At 44.4% G+C, this 19,123-nt stretch overlaps 1 protein-coding gene across 1 annotated transcript in view; it reads left to right on the top strand.

Annotated features, from left to right (window-relative positions):
* The window catches only part of LOC147690325 (phospholipid-transporting ATPase IK-like), a 1,699,388-nt gene that overhangs the window by 1,021,521 nt on the left and 658,744 nt on the right, over positions 1 to 19,123 (top strand). The window lies entirely within an intron of this gene.

The following is a 19,123-nucleotide window of genomic DNA, read 5'->3' as shown; positions in this document are numbered from 1 at the left end:
ATCTATCCCAAAATGTTAATTATTATTTTATTAATATTTTTATTAAATAATTATAAAAATGGCAAGGTCATTGACAGTTGAACATCGACTATATACTTAAGGTGATATTTGCAACCAAGTTAATCGTAGGCATTCCGATACCTGACCCACTTCTATGCATTTTCCTTCCTCTTTCCTCTGGTGTATTTCTTAGCCCTTTCATAAGTACGTAGGCACTTATGAAAGGGCTAAGAAATACACACATTTAGAAATACCACATTTAGTCGGTTTGTAGATTGCCTCTTTAAGTAGTTTTCAGTTTAAAGGTCGCCTGATGGCTGCAATTTGTATATTTTTTCAGCTCATGGAAGATAATAAATTTGGAATTAGACTACATCTTGTATTCACCAACATTAACAATTGTTGATTTTGCAAAAATATTTCCCCATAATGAGAATTTGTACGATACTCGTAAAGAATAATATATCTCGACTGGAGTATCCAGAGAATCCTAGAGCACAACTTTACTCAGTTAAAGTCATTTAAACAAAGTAACCATGTCTTTAGGAGTCTACATTTTCCCATATTTTTAAAGTAGCCAATGTAAAGTAAACCAGCCATGGAACAATTGCATTAGATTGGCAACACCACACTATTTTAAACAGCAGCAAAATAAAGTCAGAAATGTTGCTTCCTTACTAAGGCTGAAATGGAGAGAAACCTGACACGCCGCTTTAAGGATTCCATATGCTACACCTCCCTGCATAATCAACTAGATAATTCGTTTTCAGGGGAAGCATAAATACGTACACCCACAATGATACTAGTGTTCTGGTACTCTGAAAGGCAGATGGGATATTTGTGGATTCAGAGAGACTACCTATAATGGAGAAAAAGTATTGCAGGTGACTAATCTTTCCTACATGGGGTTCTGTTTAAAATTAATTGACATGGAATGGCAGGCTTAATCATATAGCCAGAAACCTAAGAAGAAATAGATTGACTACAACGGGAATACTGCCCATCTCAGAATCCGAATAGTAAACCTATGCAAACATGTGATTTTATCTTTAGGCGTGCTATTGGGTCATTTCTTTTAAGAGCAGTGGTCAGTTGTCGTGATAAGAGAAGAGAGAATAAACAGGAATGATTGTGAAACCAGAGGAAAATGAGAAACAACTGAGAAGAGAAATGAAATTTGAGGAGGTGAAAATGAGTGAAAGAGTGAGGGTGTGAGAGAAAAAGAGAAAATGGAATGGAGAGCACGGAAAGAGAGGAAGAGAGGAAACTAGAGAAATCTATTTAGTGGAGGAATATAGAGGCCAGAGGGGCTGTAGATGGAGACAACACCGTGCAGCATAGAGACATTTCACACCACTAGTAGGGAAGGTCTGTATATATTTATAACAAGGTCCCTGACTGTGTGATCTGATGTTTATAGATAAATGTGGATTATTGATACATGTGTATGTGAATGTCATCGGCAAGCTCCACTGGTATCGATAGAAGTCTGGAAATCACTGACAACAAGGAGTGAAAGTAGGAGTGAAAAAGAGTGATAGTGGCTATGTTGACAGGGAATGGTATCTCAGTTAGGGTGATGGCAGCGTTCATCCATCTATGCACTCATCTCGCATAATTAAGCTCCTGCTCCAGAGATCTGTGTGTCATCTAGATACTATGATTCCCGGACGGTATATGCTATGTTGGTGATGTAACACTACCCTTCCGCTGCCATTTTGTTTGCATTCAATAAGGAAGGGACGCTTGCACTGTTACTGATTTCTGTGATAGAGGGAAGTTTTTCTGCTAAGATATTATGTCTTTTCTGTGAGGAAGTAAAGGTTGCACTGCTGTTTCTTGATTTGTATCTGTCTTGTAAGGGAGGGAAGCCTCGGCTGATGCTACTAAAGCTGTACCTGTTCTTTGAGGTAGGAACACTTATGCTGCCCAAGCTTTGCCTTTTCTGATGGAGTACACATCTTGACCTACTGCTGGACGTCTGTGCTCCTTCTATAGAGAAAGATTGACTGACTGCTAAAGAAAGTAATAAATCTACACTTGAAAATGTATGATAGTAATTGGGTTTCTGGTTGTCAGAGGTAGGCACCCTGTAGAAGCAAAAATCGCAATCCTCATAAGGGTAAATCAGATACCCACTATAGATTAACCTGACTCACCCCTATGGGGCTTGGCATAGAGCAGGCAGGCTTCACTTAAGAGGCAGTGTGCAAAGTATTTGTGCAACATTTCAAAAAGTAACACAGTGAAAACACCACAAAAAGAATCCACACCAGTTTAGAAAATCGATTATGATTTAGTATATCAAACAAGATGAAAACAACACAAATCCAAAAATAGATGTTGAGATATAAATGTTCAAAGATTAAAAGTAAAAATAGTTATAAGAAGAAATAAGCGCCTATAGGGATTATATGATCATGCTGGACAGGTGAAAAGTCAAAAGTTCAGGCTGACTACCATGAAACCCGGGCCAAGAACAGGAGCCACGCTTGGCCCTCTGAACCAAAGTACAGTGATTCAGGTGCAACTGTGAGATGCGGGTGCAGCCAAGTGATGTATTGGTGTCAATCCCGTAGTTGAGGTGATGAATTGATTTTTTCTATGCAACAATGGTGATTCGCTGGTATTGAAGACGAAGTGCCGGTTCAGAGATGCGCAAGTTCTGAGTGCAATGTGTAGGGTTTCTCCGTGCAGCGGAGGGAATGCATTGATCATCTCTCATGCAGCGCTGGCAATGCAGTGATTCCGATTCGTCAGTCCTGATGGTGATGCACTGGTTCCAAGTGCAATGTGCCGGTTCTGTTACCGCACAGCAATGATGCATTGATACTGCCGCAAGCAGCAGAGGATGCATCGGTTTCACTGAAGCAAGCACCTGAATCCGTTCCAATGGAGCAGGCACTAGAGCAGGGGGTAAGACTTTGATATCCATTACCGATGTTAATGGATATGACAGAGTTCATTCTAGAGAATAATTTCTTCTCATTCAATTGAGAGTGGTTCCAATACTTACAGGAAACTGCCTTGGGGTTCCAGATTTGTGCTCTCTTAGGCAAACCTCTTTATGGGGTGATTTGAGAGGGTGTATATCTGGGCCTCAACAGCAAAACAATGGACTCCACCTATATCCTTTTGGGTCCGGTTCATTGATGATATTTTGCTTATCCAGACCGGCTAGGTAATTGAATAGAAGGAGTATTTTTCATACTTTAGTAGTAATCCCTACAACGTGTAATTCATTATGACACAGAGCAAAAAATCAAACACATTTTTGGATGTGGAACTATTTGCAAAGGGAGGGAGAATTTGTGTTAAACTATTCTGCAGGACCACTGCCACAAACAGCTATTTGAGAGCAGAGAGTGGACATCCTAAACATGTCATTAAGTGTATGCCATATTGGGAAAGGGTGAAATAACGAAGAAAGTTCAGTGATGAAAGTGATTTCAAGAAGGAATTGCAAGGTTTGAAAACCATACTATGACATAGAGGGTACAAAGAAAGGTGTATAGGATACTATGAAGACATTGGGGATTGCTCTGCGGGGTATCAGGGTTGGCTGATTGGATCACTGACAAACCAAGGGTGACCTACAGGAGTGAGCTACGGTGAAGAGTCTGGTCACATTCAGCTACACACCTCCATTAGGGACAGAGGTAGAAATAGGATTCCTGACTAAGCGAAAGGGAACTATGTATGTATGGATTATAATATGTGTAAAATAAGTATAAACAAATTGAAGGACTTCAGTTACAATTCGAAAAGAGGGTACTATGTGAATGTATTTATGAATTGGAATAGCACCCATGTGATTTATGGAAATGTATGCAACTTTTAGAAAATCTATGTAGAGAGCACCATTAGGATGCTGAAATTACACACATATGAACATCAGAGAGCCATAAAGAAGAGGGGCAGCAAAATCCCAATTTTTCAACATATACAAGGTGAATACCCCAATGTGACTGGTTTCACCTTACATGGTAATCAAAGACTGAGCCCGAGGCCGAGAGAAGGAGATCGGAAACTGTCATTAAGACAAACAGAGACCAAATGAATAGCGAGATTGCGGTCTGTGGAGAAGGGGATGAATACTGAACAGGAACTTCATTACTTCCTTTAGAAATGCACTGTATGGTACAGAATGCAGTTTTGTGTGTACATAGCACTGCATACTACCAGAAAGGGAGGGTAAGGAGCTAAATAACATGTTGAGTTTTGATACTTTACATGGAAGATACTATAGAGCATAATGTGCTAGCATAAAGACATGAGGTGGGGACAGGGCTTGACTTATAGGACAAAGATGATTTTAATGGGAAACGGACAAGGCACGGTTCAGAGGTATACCTCATATGAATAGGACAGGGGATGGTCTTAGGCTAACAACTACAAACCTGTTAAAAGATGGCAGACACTCTTGAGTGTATTGAGACAGCCATTACATGATGACCGACCCGTATATGTATCGGAAACGTGGGTTCCAGCAATTATAAAATACAGTTAATGTATAAACGCCCAGTATAGGCTTGAGATATGTGCTCTTTTTATGAGAGGAAAGGAACTATTGCGTGAAACGTCAGGGTTCTTGAATGTGATCATAAAGGATGAATACAGCAGGAAGAACTTTCAAGATGGCTGCCATAGAATAATGGATTGGCAGTCGAGATGCGGACAGGCACAGCTGAAAACGGTTACTGAAATTAGTGGGATATTTAAGAGGCAGGACAAGTGCACCTAAGACAGATTGATCAGACAGGATTTAGGACACACACACCGAAAGGCTGCTCAAAAGTAGGGGTGGGCGGCAAATTCTGTTACGCTCGCGGAACGTGCGAAATTTCAGAAAATGTCAAAACGTCTGCAAACAGAATTGTATTGCACAAACAGTGGCCTCTTCGCAGAAAAAATATGCAGGACAGGATTCTTTCTGGCACGATGCTCCTGTCACAAAAATTAAACCTCAACAGGAAGCACTTACAGATATAAATAAGGCACGTGCCTGAGTTTTAAGTCAAATTCAGTAACTCATTAATCAGCCCCAAAAAATCGTGAGTTTTGTCGAGGCTGGGCAGGTGTGCTTTCTCCCAATATCTACCGTCGAAAATTAGCTGTGATGCATGATGGGGGCCTTTGCATCCTTGACTTTCACGAGCGCAATCCCCGTGCAGTTCCTGTGACCAGGAGCTTCTTTCTCCTCATCTGCTGCTTTGATCGGTCTCTGACCTTTTATAAACACAAGAGCCATGTAAACTCGCAAAGAAGTCCTGCCCCCGAAATCTCTGCGAGCACGCAAAATTTTGCATGCTCGCTGAGATTTTTTTGCAGTTTTGCAGAATTTTGCAAGAGACAATTTTGCAAATCCGCCCACGTAAGAGACCTTGGTAGATATGTAAGATAACCCCACGGGGAGGGACATAGATCAGAAGGAGGAATATGCATTCTGAAGAGAATGTTTATGATGATGCTGGTATAAGGTAATGATATGTTGGAGAAATGATTCAGGATATGAGAGAAGGGAATTTTGGTCTGCCCAGAATACAGGTTTACTCTGTTGTAGGGGTTGGAAGTTAATCTGGGGATAACTCGCCAACACTGATCAAGTAGGTTAGAGAGAAGCAAGGTGAAACATAATTTAATAAACAAGAGGAAGAGATGTAAAGGCTTTAGGCATGTTGACACATTAACCTGCTTTCTTAACAATAGGACCCCAGACATTTTAACGGGGAATGAATGGAAAAGATGAATTTTGAGAAAGAGTATAAATCAAATTGTAGGTAAAGTAGCAATCTTGTATGCTCATTTGAGGAGTACTAGCGGTGTTAGTTCAGCAGTATGCCCTAGGTAACTGCAATCACTCTTTAATTTAATTTTTTGGGATGGTGTGTATATGTTAGTCTGTATACCTGACAGAAGTTGGTACAGAAATTTTGATCAATAGAGTCCTTGAAATGGAAGTGGTTCATGTTAGATCAAAAACTACCCCCCCCCAAAAAAAACAAATAGAAATGGAATTTAAAAATAAGAACCAGAGTTGTTGATTTTAATAATTGAAAAGTATTGAGAACATGTTTTTAAAAAAGAAAATTGAATTATTTAAAAAACTAAATCTGGAAAGTAATTAAAAACAAGTGTGATTACAGATACATGCAATTCGGATTGGAAAGTTCAATGTGAACAAGTAAATTTGGTTGCCCTCCTAATATTTTGAAAACTTTTACCAAGGATTAAGTGTTGTGGGCGGCCAGAACTCCAGGAGTGTGCATAAGAGAACTATAAGTTTGGTATATTTGACCTGTGCCGTCCAGAAAAACCACTGCTGGATGTCTTTTGGAAATTCAAAAAGAAAAGGAGGCATGGTAGAAACACCCTGAGACCCTAAGCACTTGGGGGGCCCGGGGGTCCTACAAGCACCCGCAGGGCCAAAAAAGAATTCCCTGCCAAAAGATGTAAAAATAACAGGAGTTCTGTCTCCTGTGCATCTGCAATCTTCAGCCCATGGGTGGGCCAGGTCCCGGGGCCATGTACAATATATGTATGAGTGGAGTGCAAGTGACCCCCATCTATGGCTGATAAATCCACCTCCCCGGGGCATTGCTTATATTTTATGCGAAGTTGCCTGTTCGGCAACCCCCCTGCAACCCCGGTGCCCTGGGGACCGCCACCTCCCAAGGGTAAATGTTGAATTAAAGTGGGGGTGCCTTTATGGCCCCGCTGGAGCCCCAAGGACTGCTACCTCCATGGGGCTATAGTGAAATGAATGTGGGGGCCCGTGGGGCATCTCCACAGCCCCAGGTACCACCATCTCCCCAGGATTGTTTCATGCATTGGAGGCGGTTGCGCGGCCCCCCTCCTGGAGCTATAGATGGCCATGGGGACTGCCCCCCCCCCAGTGCCAGCTCCTGCTATGTTCTGGAGTGCCCACCCCTGGGACATAGCTGTTTGCTAAGCCATGGCAAACTGTGCTCCGCTTTCAGCAAGCAAGAGCATTAAGAATGCTCTCACTTGCGGAAAGCAGAGCACAATTGTTTTTACAGAGAGGTAGCTTTCATTATTTCTTTTTTTTGTAAATAAAAAGACTGGGCCCTAGTGGATAGGTTCCCTGGGGCCGTTTGGACCCCACACCTTCCCTATTATCCACGGGGACTAGTGTTGGAATAGTAAATTATATTTTTTAAATTTGCGCCCCCACCAACGCAAGTCGTTGTAACGACTTGCGTTGTTACAACCGCGTTGTAATGGTACCCGTTGTAAAAGTGTGCGTGGTAGTGACATACATCCCTTGGCCCCCAGTCCTGGTCACAGGCAGAGGTCTTGCAGAGCTGACTGGCTGCCTGACAGTTGACAATTTTTGGGGTCTTAAGCTTCCCTTCTTATGCTCTGTTAAACCTGGCATCTTTTGGAATGGATGCCCAGGGTCTGTAAATCAAATGATACTAGTGGGCTTGCAGTGTCTCAGACATGCCACTGCAGTGTCTGTGCCCAGTTTTGACTGCCATGTCGACCAGGCATGTGCTCCCACTTGCCCGGCCTTAACCTTCCATGTTTCGTACATCAAAAACACCCCTCAGGTTTGCACAAGGTACCCCCATAGGCAGGGTGCAGTGAGTGTGAAAGGTAGGACATGCACTGGTGTGTTTTACATTTCCTGATAGTGAAATACTGTGTATTTCGTTTTTCACTGTTGAAAGGCTGCCTGTCCCAAAATCTGTCATTGGAGCTGCATTGTAACATTTTACATGTGTAACTTTCAATAGGAATAAGATAGAGAAATGGAGTTTAGGCCCAGGCGTTTTTAAAAAAGGTGGTTTTTAAATTGTGTGTTTGAAAATGCCACTTTTAGAAAGTGAGCATTTTCTTGCTTAACCATCCTATGGGACTCTACCTGGTTGAGTATTCACCGTCTGGATTGAGAGTGACAGAAGCTGGGGATGTGTACTGACACTCAACAGACAGGGGGGAGGTTGAGTGTGTCCTGCCTTTCCTGGATGAATCATAGTCAGGCTGAATAGACCTGGCTGCATTCGGAGTAGTGAGAGGAGATTTCACTTGCACCTGAATGGACTGTTGGTGCCTCTCACTAAGCTGTCTCTCCCTCCTAGAGTGAACCTGGCCTGGTGCCAGGCAGACCTGGTTAATGTATGCCAGAGAAACTTTGTTTGTACCAACTTGAAAGGGAAATGTGGTATAAATATGGGGGCCCTGACCCCAGGACTTTAGAACTCTTTGGGGTTAAGGAACCTGCAAAGAAGAAGAGCTGAAGACGCTGTGAGAGACTACCACTTTACTGTGTGCTTTGCTGTGTTGGCCTGCAGTGGCTCTTTGTCTTGGGCTTAACTTTCGCCAACTTTTTTTCTGAGTATCTCCAAGGGCTTGAGCTAGAGCTTGCCCCCTATTCAAGAAGTCTCAGAAACAACAAAGACTTCCTCTGGGTACCTGCATCTAAAACTGTGTGTTTCAGCTGCCACCGAGGGAAAAACAAACCCTACACCCTCAACGATGCCGCTGCTGGCTCTGTGGCTTGAAGGCACTGCAGAGGGCACCGCCATACTTCGCACCGCTACCCTGGTCTCACCGCCGAGGCCATCCAACACCACCAATGAGTCTCTACTTGCACTGTGACCTTTGGGCACCAGACTCTGCACCGCCTTGCGTGACACCGCCACCCTGATCTCACAGATGATAACACCTGCAAACTGACATCTGTACTGCCACCTGCACCATGGTTTAGGGGCACCACTCGCAAGTTACATGATCACACACTGCACTCATGGTCCACCAACACCAGCACCATCGACTCCAGATCATCAACTGATGCCACTACTCGTACCACAACTTGTGGGCCACGTACATTGTATTGCCCCATCTCGCACCGCAGACTTGGGTCTACCGATGACAGAGCTTCAGTAATGATGATGCATATGCTTGCCCTGTGTCCTGTCAGCTCTGCAACAAGCACCATCTTGCTTTTCACCGCAGCCCTGGTCTCACCTACCCCACTGGACGACTGTCACCGAGTGGCTGCCTCCACCATGACCACAGGGGATCCCATGCAGCACCACCCCATTTCACACCACATTCTCAACACCTGTCAACCTCACGGAATTCGACCTGCATCATGTGTGACCTGAAGGGCCTGACAACCACTGGACCAGCCTCAAGAACCGACCCCTGCCGACACCGATGCTTCAGAGCTCATTGCGAGGTCCCACAACATAGTCCATGACTAGAGGTACAGACCTTTGTGTCAGCCTCAGTGATATGATAACTGTATGTTGTATTTTTATCGTATTGGTCTTATTTTACACAGATAAATATTGGTTATTTTTGGTGTGGTGTTCTTTTGTTGTGTGTTTACTGTATTACTTTGTGTTATGAGCAAATGCTCTACACATTGTCTCTGAGGTAAGCCTGACAGCTCGAGCCAAGCTATCATGGAGATGAGCAGGGGTTATTTTAGAAGTGTAACTCCCTATCCTGACTACAAATAAGGCTCCCTACTTGGACAGGGTAACAACCTGACAACTAGAGACCGCCATTTCTAACATGTTCCATTTCAAGCTACCAAATGTGATTTAGAGTCTGAGTATTTGAAGATTATATTGGGGGTCTTCCTTCTGAAATGCCCCCTCTGCTGTCATGTCTTTATACAGAAAGCAGTCTGTCACAGCAGGAGCAACTCCAAATTTAATTGGCTCACAACACAGTCCATGGGAGTGACTAGAGGTGCACATCTTTGTCTCAGCATCAGAGATATGTGCATCAAAGGTTATCCCAGGGCATCAGCACTACTGTTTATTATTCTCTTATCAGCCCCACCTCCTTACTTAGACGTACCCAGGCCCCATCCCAGTGACCTCTCTCTGAATCAAAGAGCACCTTTTGAGGTATACTCGAGAGCCTGGTTCTCCCTTCCTCCTGTGTGTCCCTCCCAGCTTACAGGAATGTAGCAATAGACACATCTGCTTGGGGGGATTCCTCTACCTCCTCTCCTAATGTTCCCCCAGTGAGCTCTAGGTCTCTCAAAATGGAACCCAGAGTCTTCCATTGACTGTACCATTTACAGCCATACATACACCCAGAACAAAATCCAGCATACATGCGCTGCACTACATTCTATATGTATTGTACCATTCACAGACACACATATAGCCAGCACATGCATTTAAAATACTCGCACTGCACTGCACTATCACTGTGTTGTCGATTTACAGTTACACATACACCCAGGACATAAATACCACACATGCATTGCGCAGCTCCACAGACCGAACAGATGAAAGCCAAAGGTGAATTCAGTATACAGTAGCAGAACTTTAAATGAGTGAGCCTGTGTGTACAATTCTAACCTGCTGAGTGTACTAAAGATTGAACTGATAAAATCTGATAATTATTACCAAATAATATTGATTTTCATAGACTCTAGCTATACCCTGGTTATATCCTGGATGTTGTTAACTTTTATAAAAATGCAGAAAAGGGTCAGCTGGGACCCATTTTAAAACAGTTAAGCAAGATCCTAGGCAAACTAAGTGCAAATATCAGTACAGAAATGATTATGGCTTGGGGAGGGGAGTTTTACGTTAAGTTGTGCAAGCAAGCTGGGCTCCGGATCTTAACAGCTGATTCTCCTGAGGCACAGCCGGGAGCAGGGCATAGACTGTTTCTTAAAAACATTATTTGTGTGATACTGTGATTTTAACCTCGTACCTGCACTAATTCCTCCGCTCAGTAGATCGAACGTTGACGCGGGCGGGGACTTCTCGATGTACTGACGTGATTGGCCGGTCTCCAGAGGCACGCCCACCTACCATAGCCACGCCCCCTTTAGGGTTAAAACGCGCGCTGACTACGAGCGCAGCGTCTTAACAGCTGATTCTCCTGAGGCACAGCCGGGAGCAGGGCATAGACTGTTTTTTAAAAACATTATTTGTGTGATACTGTGATTTTAACCTCGTACCTGCACTAATTCCTCCGCTCAGCAGATCGAACGCTGACGCGGGCGGGGACTTCTCGGTGTACCGACGTGATTGGCCGGTCTCCAGAGGCACGCCCACCTACCATAGCCACTCCCTCTTTAGGGTTAAAACGCGCGCTGACTACGAGCGCAGCGTCTTAACAGCTGATTCTCCTGAGGCACAGCCGGGAGCAGGGCATAGACTGTTTTTTAAAAACATTTTATGTGTGATACTGTGATTTTAACCTTGTACCTGCACTAATTCCTCCGCTCAGCAGATCGAACGCTGACGCGGGCGGGGACTTCTCGGTATACCGAAGTGATTGGCCGGTCACCAGAGGCACGCCCACCTACCATAGCCACGCCCCCTTTAGGGTTAAAACGCGCACTGACTACGAGCGCAGCGTCTTAACAGCTGATTCTCCTGAGGCACAAGCGGGAGCAGGGCATAGACTGTTTTTTAAAAACATTATTTGTGTTATACTGTGATTTTAACCTCGTACCTGCACTAATTCCTCCGCTCAGCAGATCGAACGCTGACGCGGGCGGGGCTTCTCGGTGTACTGACGTGATTGGCCGGTCTCCAGAGGCACGCCCACCTACTATAGCCACCCCCCCTTTAGGGTTAAAACGCGCGCTGACTACGAGCGCAGCGTCTTAACAGCTGATTCTCCTGAGGCACAGCCGGGAGCAGGGCATAGACTGTTTTTTAAAAACATTATTTGTGTGATACTGTGATTTTAACCTCGTACCTGCACTAATTCCTCCGCTCAGCAGATCGAACGCTGACGCGTGCGGGGACTTCTCGGTGTACCGACGTGATTGACCGGTCTCCAGAGGCACGCCCACCTAGCATAGCCACGCTCCCTTTAGGGTTAAAACGCGCACTGACTACGAGCGCAGCATCTTAACAGCTGATTCTCCTGAGGCACAGCCGGGAGCAGGGCATAGACTGTTTTTTAAAAACATTTTATGTGTGATACTGTGATTTTAACCTAGTACCTGCACTAATTCCTCCGCTCAGCAGATCGAACGCTGACGCGTGCGGGGACTTCTCGGTGTACCGACGTGATTGACCGGTCTCCAGAGGCACGCCCACCTAGCATAGCCACGCTCCCTTTAGGGTTAAAACGCGCACTGACTACGAGCGCAGCATCTTAACAGCTGATTCTCCTGAGGCCCAGCCGGGAGCAGGGCATAGACTGTTTCCTAAAAACATTATTTGTGTGATACTGTGATTTTAACCTCGTACCTGCACTAATTCCTCCGCTCAGCAGATCGAACGCTGACGCGGGCGGGGACTTCTCGGTGTACCGACGTGATTGGACGGTCTCCAGAGGCACGCCCACCTACCATAGCCACGCCCCCTTTACGGTTAAAAGGCGAGCTGACTACGAGCACAGCATCTTAACAGCTGATTCGCCTGAGGCACAGCCAGGAGCAGGGCATAGACTGTTTTTTAAAAACATTATTTGTGTGATACTGTGATTTTAACCTTGTACCTGCACTAATTCCTCCGCTCAGCAGATCGAACGCAGACGCGGGCGGGGACTTCTCGGTGTACCGACGTGATTGGCCGGTATTCAGAGGCACGCCCACCTACCATAGCCACGCCTCTTCTGTTCCCAATTTCCATTCCTATAAAGTATGTGTCCTTACCGGAAGCGCAGCGGGCGCGACGATTGCGCGCCGAAGGCGCGCTTAAGGCATGCTCGTCTGCGCTCGTCCGCGCCGAGACATGGGCCAAGGGCATCTCCCCCTGGTCGTCCAACTCCGGAACTTGAATTACTCAGATATAGTAGGGAAACACTTATGCTACTGAATCCACTGGCAGACATAGCCGATTGCCCACGCTTAGCCCCCAACATAATACACGAGGACAAAAATGTATGCCCCAACTGCCGAGGACGGCTACCAAATATTAATCCCCTCCTCCCCAAATCGCTATTGAAACCCAATCCAATCTCGGACAATACTCATCTCCCGCTAACCAATGCGGGACCTAAGCATAGTACTAAGGGAAAGCTAATAAGCGGACTACTAAATGTCAGATCCCTCCTGAAACTTGCTACTTAAATACAGTTATTAATTGAGTTCAATAACTTAGACATTTTATTCCTAACTGAGACATGGATGGCTGCGGGAATAGAATCAGAACTAGGTCCAGCATGTCCAGCAGGATATAAGATAATTCATAAACTCAGGAATATAGGACGAGGAGGAGGTTTAGGGATCATTTTCAAGGAGGAACTAAATATTGCAACCTTGGACGTCGACACAGTCTCATGTGCCGAAATCCTTGGGGTCTCGATTAAACATGATTCTGAACATTGCTTTACGGGCCTAATTTGCTATAGGGCACCGGGGCATTTTAATGCTTCACAACAGCAGGAATTGATCACTGTTATTCATAATATATCAATCTCTCATAGCAGGCTGCTGGTATTGGGAGATTTTAACATATGGGACAATGACCAACTACGTACAGCCTTGCATACCATCACTCAATCTTGTCACAATCTGGGGCTGAAACAGTGGATAACTGCCCTCACACATATACAAGGAAACACACTGGACCTAATATTCGTGGCGGAAGATCTAATGACCATGGATACAATTCTTCCAGTAGGTTGGTCAGACCATCATCTCCTTCTATTCAATATCCACACCCTGACTAACACAGGACCCACAAGTGTACAGACCAGAACCTTCATTAGTCGTGATTGGAAGGGCCTGTTGAAAAGGAAAGAGGAAGGAAAATTTGACTTTCATCATGTTGGGACCTCGTTCAAATTGGAGAACGATGTCACTACAAATTACCTCTCATTATGTAATGAGATAACTAAGAAACTTGATGATGCTATACCTCTGAAAAAAATCAGGAAAAGAGGAAAACCCTCCGCGCCCTGGTATACGGACAAACTGAAAGAATTGAAAAACGCCTGTAAAAAGGCAGAGAAGCTCTGGAGGAAAAATTACTCGGAACAGGAGAAAGCGATGTGGAGGCTTACAATCATACAATATAAGAAGGAAATCATTAGAGCCAAAGCAAGCCACTTTGCGGACCTAATTCTCAAAAGCTCTAATAAATCTTGCGACACCTTCAGGATTATCAGAGAGCTATCTCATCCTGCTTGCGCTGACAGTCAAATCAAGCCCTTACAAGAATTATGTGACGGCTTAGCACTATTCTTTCAGGAAAAAATCAGTAAAATTGTCGAGGGGATGAAAGGTAATTCTACTCCCACAATGCAGGACAACAGCAATCAAGAGAACAGAGATAAGAAGGTGGAAAATGTTAGAGGCCCTTCTCCAAACGCCATCTTGGAACATCTTGAGGTCCCTACAGAATAAGAATTTTTAAGAAATGGCCCTTAACACGTCATCAGGATCCCCACTAGACCCTCTACCCCACAGAATAGTTAAGGATTTCGGAGATGAAATCTTCCCAGTGCTGCATCAGTTATGCAACCAATCTCTCCACACAGGCTCCGTACCTAAAGACTGGAAATTGGCGGTTGTCACCCCATTATTAAAGAAACCAAATCTGGACCCAAACTGCCAAAAGAACTACCGACCTATATCGCTCCTACCATACCCGATAAAGATCACAGAGCGGTGGGTCAGTAGATCCCTTGCCCTCTTCCTAGAAACCAACAACATCCTGGAAAAGGAGCAATTTGGTTTCAGACCAGCTCATGGAACTGAATCAGCCTTGCTGACAGTGCTGGATGACTTACGAATGAGGGCGGACAGGGGAGAATCAGCAATCTTAATTTTGCTGGACCTGTCCGCCGCATTCGATATGGTGAGCCACGACATACTGATAAAAAGACTGAAGAACATTGGAGTCGGAGGAGTCGCGCTTGACTGGTTCCGCTCCTACCTGACGGATAGTTGGCAGGCAGTATCTATCCCTCCATATCAATCAGAGTTTGTTAAAGTTTCACATGGGGTGCCACAGGGGTCTGCAATCAGCCCTATACTCTTCAACATATATATGCAACCCCTGGTGAGCATCATCAAAAGTCACGGCATTAGCGTGAATAATTACGCAGACGATACACAGCTGATGATCTCTCTTGAGAGAGCACATGCAGACTCACTTGAGACCTTCCACACCTGCATGCTGGAAATGTCACTCTGGTTAAACCAGAATTCACTACAATTTAACAGTGACAAGACTGAAATATTGCACTGTATGGTAGGAAGAATCCCCAAAAGTTTACCTACAGACTTCTGGCCTCAGCTGTTAGGAGACTCCCCTGCCCCAGTGAAATCAGTAAGGAATCTTGGAGTTACTTTTAACAACAGTCTGAGCCTAGAGGCCAACGTCAACAAGCAGGTCAGCAGCTGCCTTGCATTAATGCGCGTACTGCGAAAGCTGCTACCTCTCCTGCCTTCACAGGCCAGAGCCAACATGGTCAGGAGCACCATCCTCAGCCGCCTGGATTACTGCAACCCCCTTTTACTGGAATCCCCTGCCTATCTTATTTCCAGACTTCACAGTATCCAGGCGGCTGCAGCTAAACTGGCACTCTCTCGAGAACGAAGATCTTCTACCACTCTTGCCTTGGCCGACCTTCACTGGCTGCCTATACACCAGAGGATTTGTTTCAAATCCCTATGTATTGTCTTCAGGGCAGTTCATGGGCTAGGCCCCCGACCACTCCAAAATAAATTTAACTGGTATGAGCCTACCCGGTCTCTTCGATCCTCATCCCTAAACCTTATCAGCATACCCAGGATCAAGAAAGCCACCTGTGGTGGCAGAGCTTTCAGTATAGCTGCAGCTCATTTGTGGAACAACCTTCCTACTGACATCAGAAAAACAAACAAATTGATGGCCTTTCGGAAAAAGGTTAAAACATGGCTCTTCCCAAAAATCTAATCGTTCAGAACTTTAGACCACTGTCCTCTTCTGTTACACAGGTTTTCTCAGCTATATGTACTCAGTGCCAGGATGCCCGTAGGGTTGCAGAGCGCTCTATAAATGCTATAAATAAATAAATAATAAATAATTAATAATCTGTGGGATGGAGTTAGAAGAGGATGTATTTTAAGCATGGGCTGAAAATTTGTTCAGCTCGCGAAATTTGCGGATTTTTGGCAATTTCGCGATCCACTAATTGCGTGACATTGTCAAACAATTCGCAGGTTCATGAATTTTTTTGCTTGTTCGTGCTTCAAAAATACAATCTTGCGTGCGCTGCGTTGACTTACCTTGTTTCTGAGTTTGCCGAGTTGTTTTCCTCCCGTGAACAAGATGGCCGCGCCCAAAAACGACCGCATGGGTAAGTTTGAGGTAGCCGCGCTGAAAAAAAACCCTGCAAACACGTCAAAATAAAAAAATTTGCAAGTTCGCACAAATTCGCAAATTTTGCGGACCGCAAATTCACTTTCGCACGAATTCACAGACCGCGAATTCGCAAATTTTGCCCAGGGGGAGGTGTTTAATAAAATCTTGGGTTTGCCAACTGTCTGTGCTCCCCGAATGTGGAGTTTGATTACACCTTTATTTGGTAGTCGACTACGATCTACAATAGATTTTATAATTGCTCCTAACCGTTTTGCTAATTTTATTGCAAATTATAAAATCCATTTAAATATACTGAATGATCACCTGCCCTTGATTATTAACATTTGTCTGCCCACTGCTATTGAATTATATTCTAAAAACCAATTGCCATGGACCAAAAACATCTCCTTTGAATGTTTAAAGGGATATACCTTACGTTGGTCCAGTCATAACCCTGCTGAATTGAATAGGCAAATTATAACAATGGCTTATGATTTAATTTTAACGTGTCTGGAGGAAACTACCTCCCATGATAATACTTTGTGGGCTTTTTCTGAAATGACCCGGATTATCCAAAACTTGTTAACAGTGGAAACGAAGGGTACACGATCCTGTAAAAACTGATGCTTTGATTCGCATTGTACAAAAACATATACACGACTTAAAGAGGCTTTAAATTGGGCCGTGAGAGATCAGGAGGAAATTCGAGAATGCAGAAAGACGTACAATTTGGCTAGGAAATCCAGAAAGAAAGAGTTAAAAGACCTAGCTTGGGATGCCCTGCACAAAGCATCTCTGAGCAAAGATAGCTCATCATTCTGGAGGGTTTGCACCGTTCTTTACCAAGTCTAACGTTGCGACATTAGCGGTCGCAATTAACGAGAAAACTTGGATAGATTTTTTCTCAAACGTGTATAAATCACAGGATAGTGCAGATAGTACCACGGACACTGCGAATAGTCAGGGGGCGATCCTTTAACTTTTCTGCCAATTGAACTCCATTTTAATCACGAAGAGGTTATTGGGGCGATTAACGCAAGCAAGGGCAGTAAGGCTCCCGGCCCTGAGGGGATCCCTATTGACCTGTTTAAATTAACACATTCACTATGGTCCCCCCTAATAACACGGGTTCTCCAAGCTTGCTGCAAGAAGGGTTTTATTAAAACTTGGTCTGAATCCGTAATGGTACCGTTTTAAAAAAAAAGGGGATAGGGAAAATCCAGCATGTTATCGCCCGATATCCCTTCTTCGCTCCCTGATGAAGGTAGCAGGAAGGATAGTCCTAGATAGATTGCCTGATGAAGGTGGCAGGAAAAACTAGAGACCCGCCATATGTAAACAACGTCCGATTGTCTCCCTTCTCTACGCAGACAACGCAGTGCTCATGGCCCACAGGTAGCTTGATCTGCAGAAGGCCCTTGCTTCGTACACCAGTTTTATGGATGATCTGGGGCTTAAATGAAATTCCCCAAAAACTTTTATTATGACCTGTGGTCGGGGGAGGAAAGAATGCAGAAGTCTCCTATTAGGAGATAGTAGGGTTGCCTCCACCAACATCTTCACATACCTTGGTGTCGTGTTTGAGCAGTCAGGTTCATGGGGGCCGACAGTCAAGGCGAGAAACGTTCTCTTTATGAAGTCGACTGCGGCCATGATACATTTCTCGAGGAAAATGGGCAAAAGACCTCAGAGGATCCTCCTAAAGAGCTATCAAGCAATATGCGTGAGCATTGCGACATTTGGGACGGGAGTTTAGCGTTTTTATGACGTTTCTTCCATACAAAGCGTGGAAAACTCTTTATATTACAGATGTGATTAAAGAACAGCCAGTGCTTCTCTGGCACCGTGTTTGGACCTCCAGTTTTACTGGCCTAAATGGGGAAATTTATGGCAAACCTTAAACCGGTAATCTATTTTCCCTGCCTATCAGTGAGTTTAATTTCTATACCTGAACACCACAACTCATCAAGTCCTTGTCACTTTTCTTTATTCTAATCACTTAGGTGAATAGATCTGGCAGTTAGAATAATAGGTAGCCTAATAATTCATTGTTATCATAAAATAAATATAGACTCAGGAAAGTTTTAAACACTTTCTCTATGTAATATTTTGTGAGTCAGGTACCAGTACAGTGCAGTTAAAGACTTTTCAAGTAGGAAAATAATGATCAAAGAATAAACCATTAAAGAATTAATAGCATTTCTAGACATTGGTACCTGGGAAGGGTGAGAAAGGGAAACAGCACAAGGACATACCACACAGATTAATATTTATCGCAAATGGTGCGAGGACCAACCCCTAGCCAAGGACTGGAAAGAAAAGGCTCCTGACTAATCAGGAGCCAACAGGTCAGGACAGATGCAGGACAGGACAGGTAACCTCCGCTAAGTGCAATGCCAGCGTCACACCACTTGCTGCAGCTACTCTCGTTCCCCTTCTTTAGGACAGAGTCTTCTCCCAAATCTTCTTTCAGAGTGCTCGACTAGCCCTCTGAGGTCTGAGGCATCCACAATTCTTCTTCAGCATACGTTGGGTCAGGGACAGGTCTGTGACAAGTCGGACACACTAAGTGACCTTAGTTATACAATTTTTCAGGGTATGTACCACCCTCTAATTTGTGTATTTCCTTTATTTGATTGGTTAGCCCATAATTTTACTGTCCCATGTTTTTATTCCACCAAGCATTATTTCTCTTAGTTTCATATACAATGTATAACATTTTATTTTATTTTCTTCCCTTCTCTGGGTAATGGGGTGAGGTTCCCAGGCGCATCGCTGGTAAAGTGACACTTGGCAGGGCTTCAATGCCAATGATTTCAAGGCTTGCAAAGTTTCAGTGCAAGTGCACCACAAATCGAAGATGA

The sequence above is a fragment of the Lissotriton vulgaris genome, chromosome 9 (assembly GCF_964263255.1).
Source record: "Lissotriton vulgaris chromosome 9, aLisVul1.2, whole genome shotgun sequence".
NCBI lineage: Eukaryota > Metazoa > Chordata > Amphibia > Caudata > Salamandridae > Lissotriton > Lissotriton vulgaris.
The sequence above is the reverse complement of the archived record's forward strand: the minus strand, read 5'-3'. Positions and strand labels throughout refer to the sequence as shown.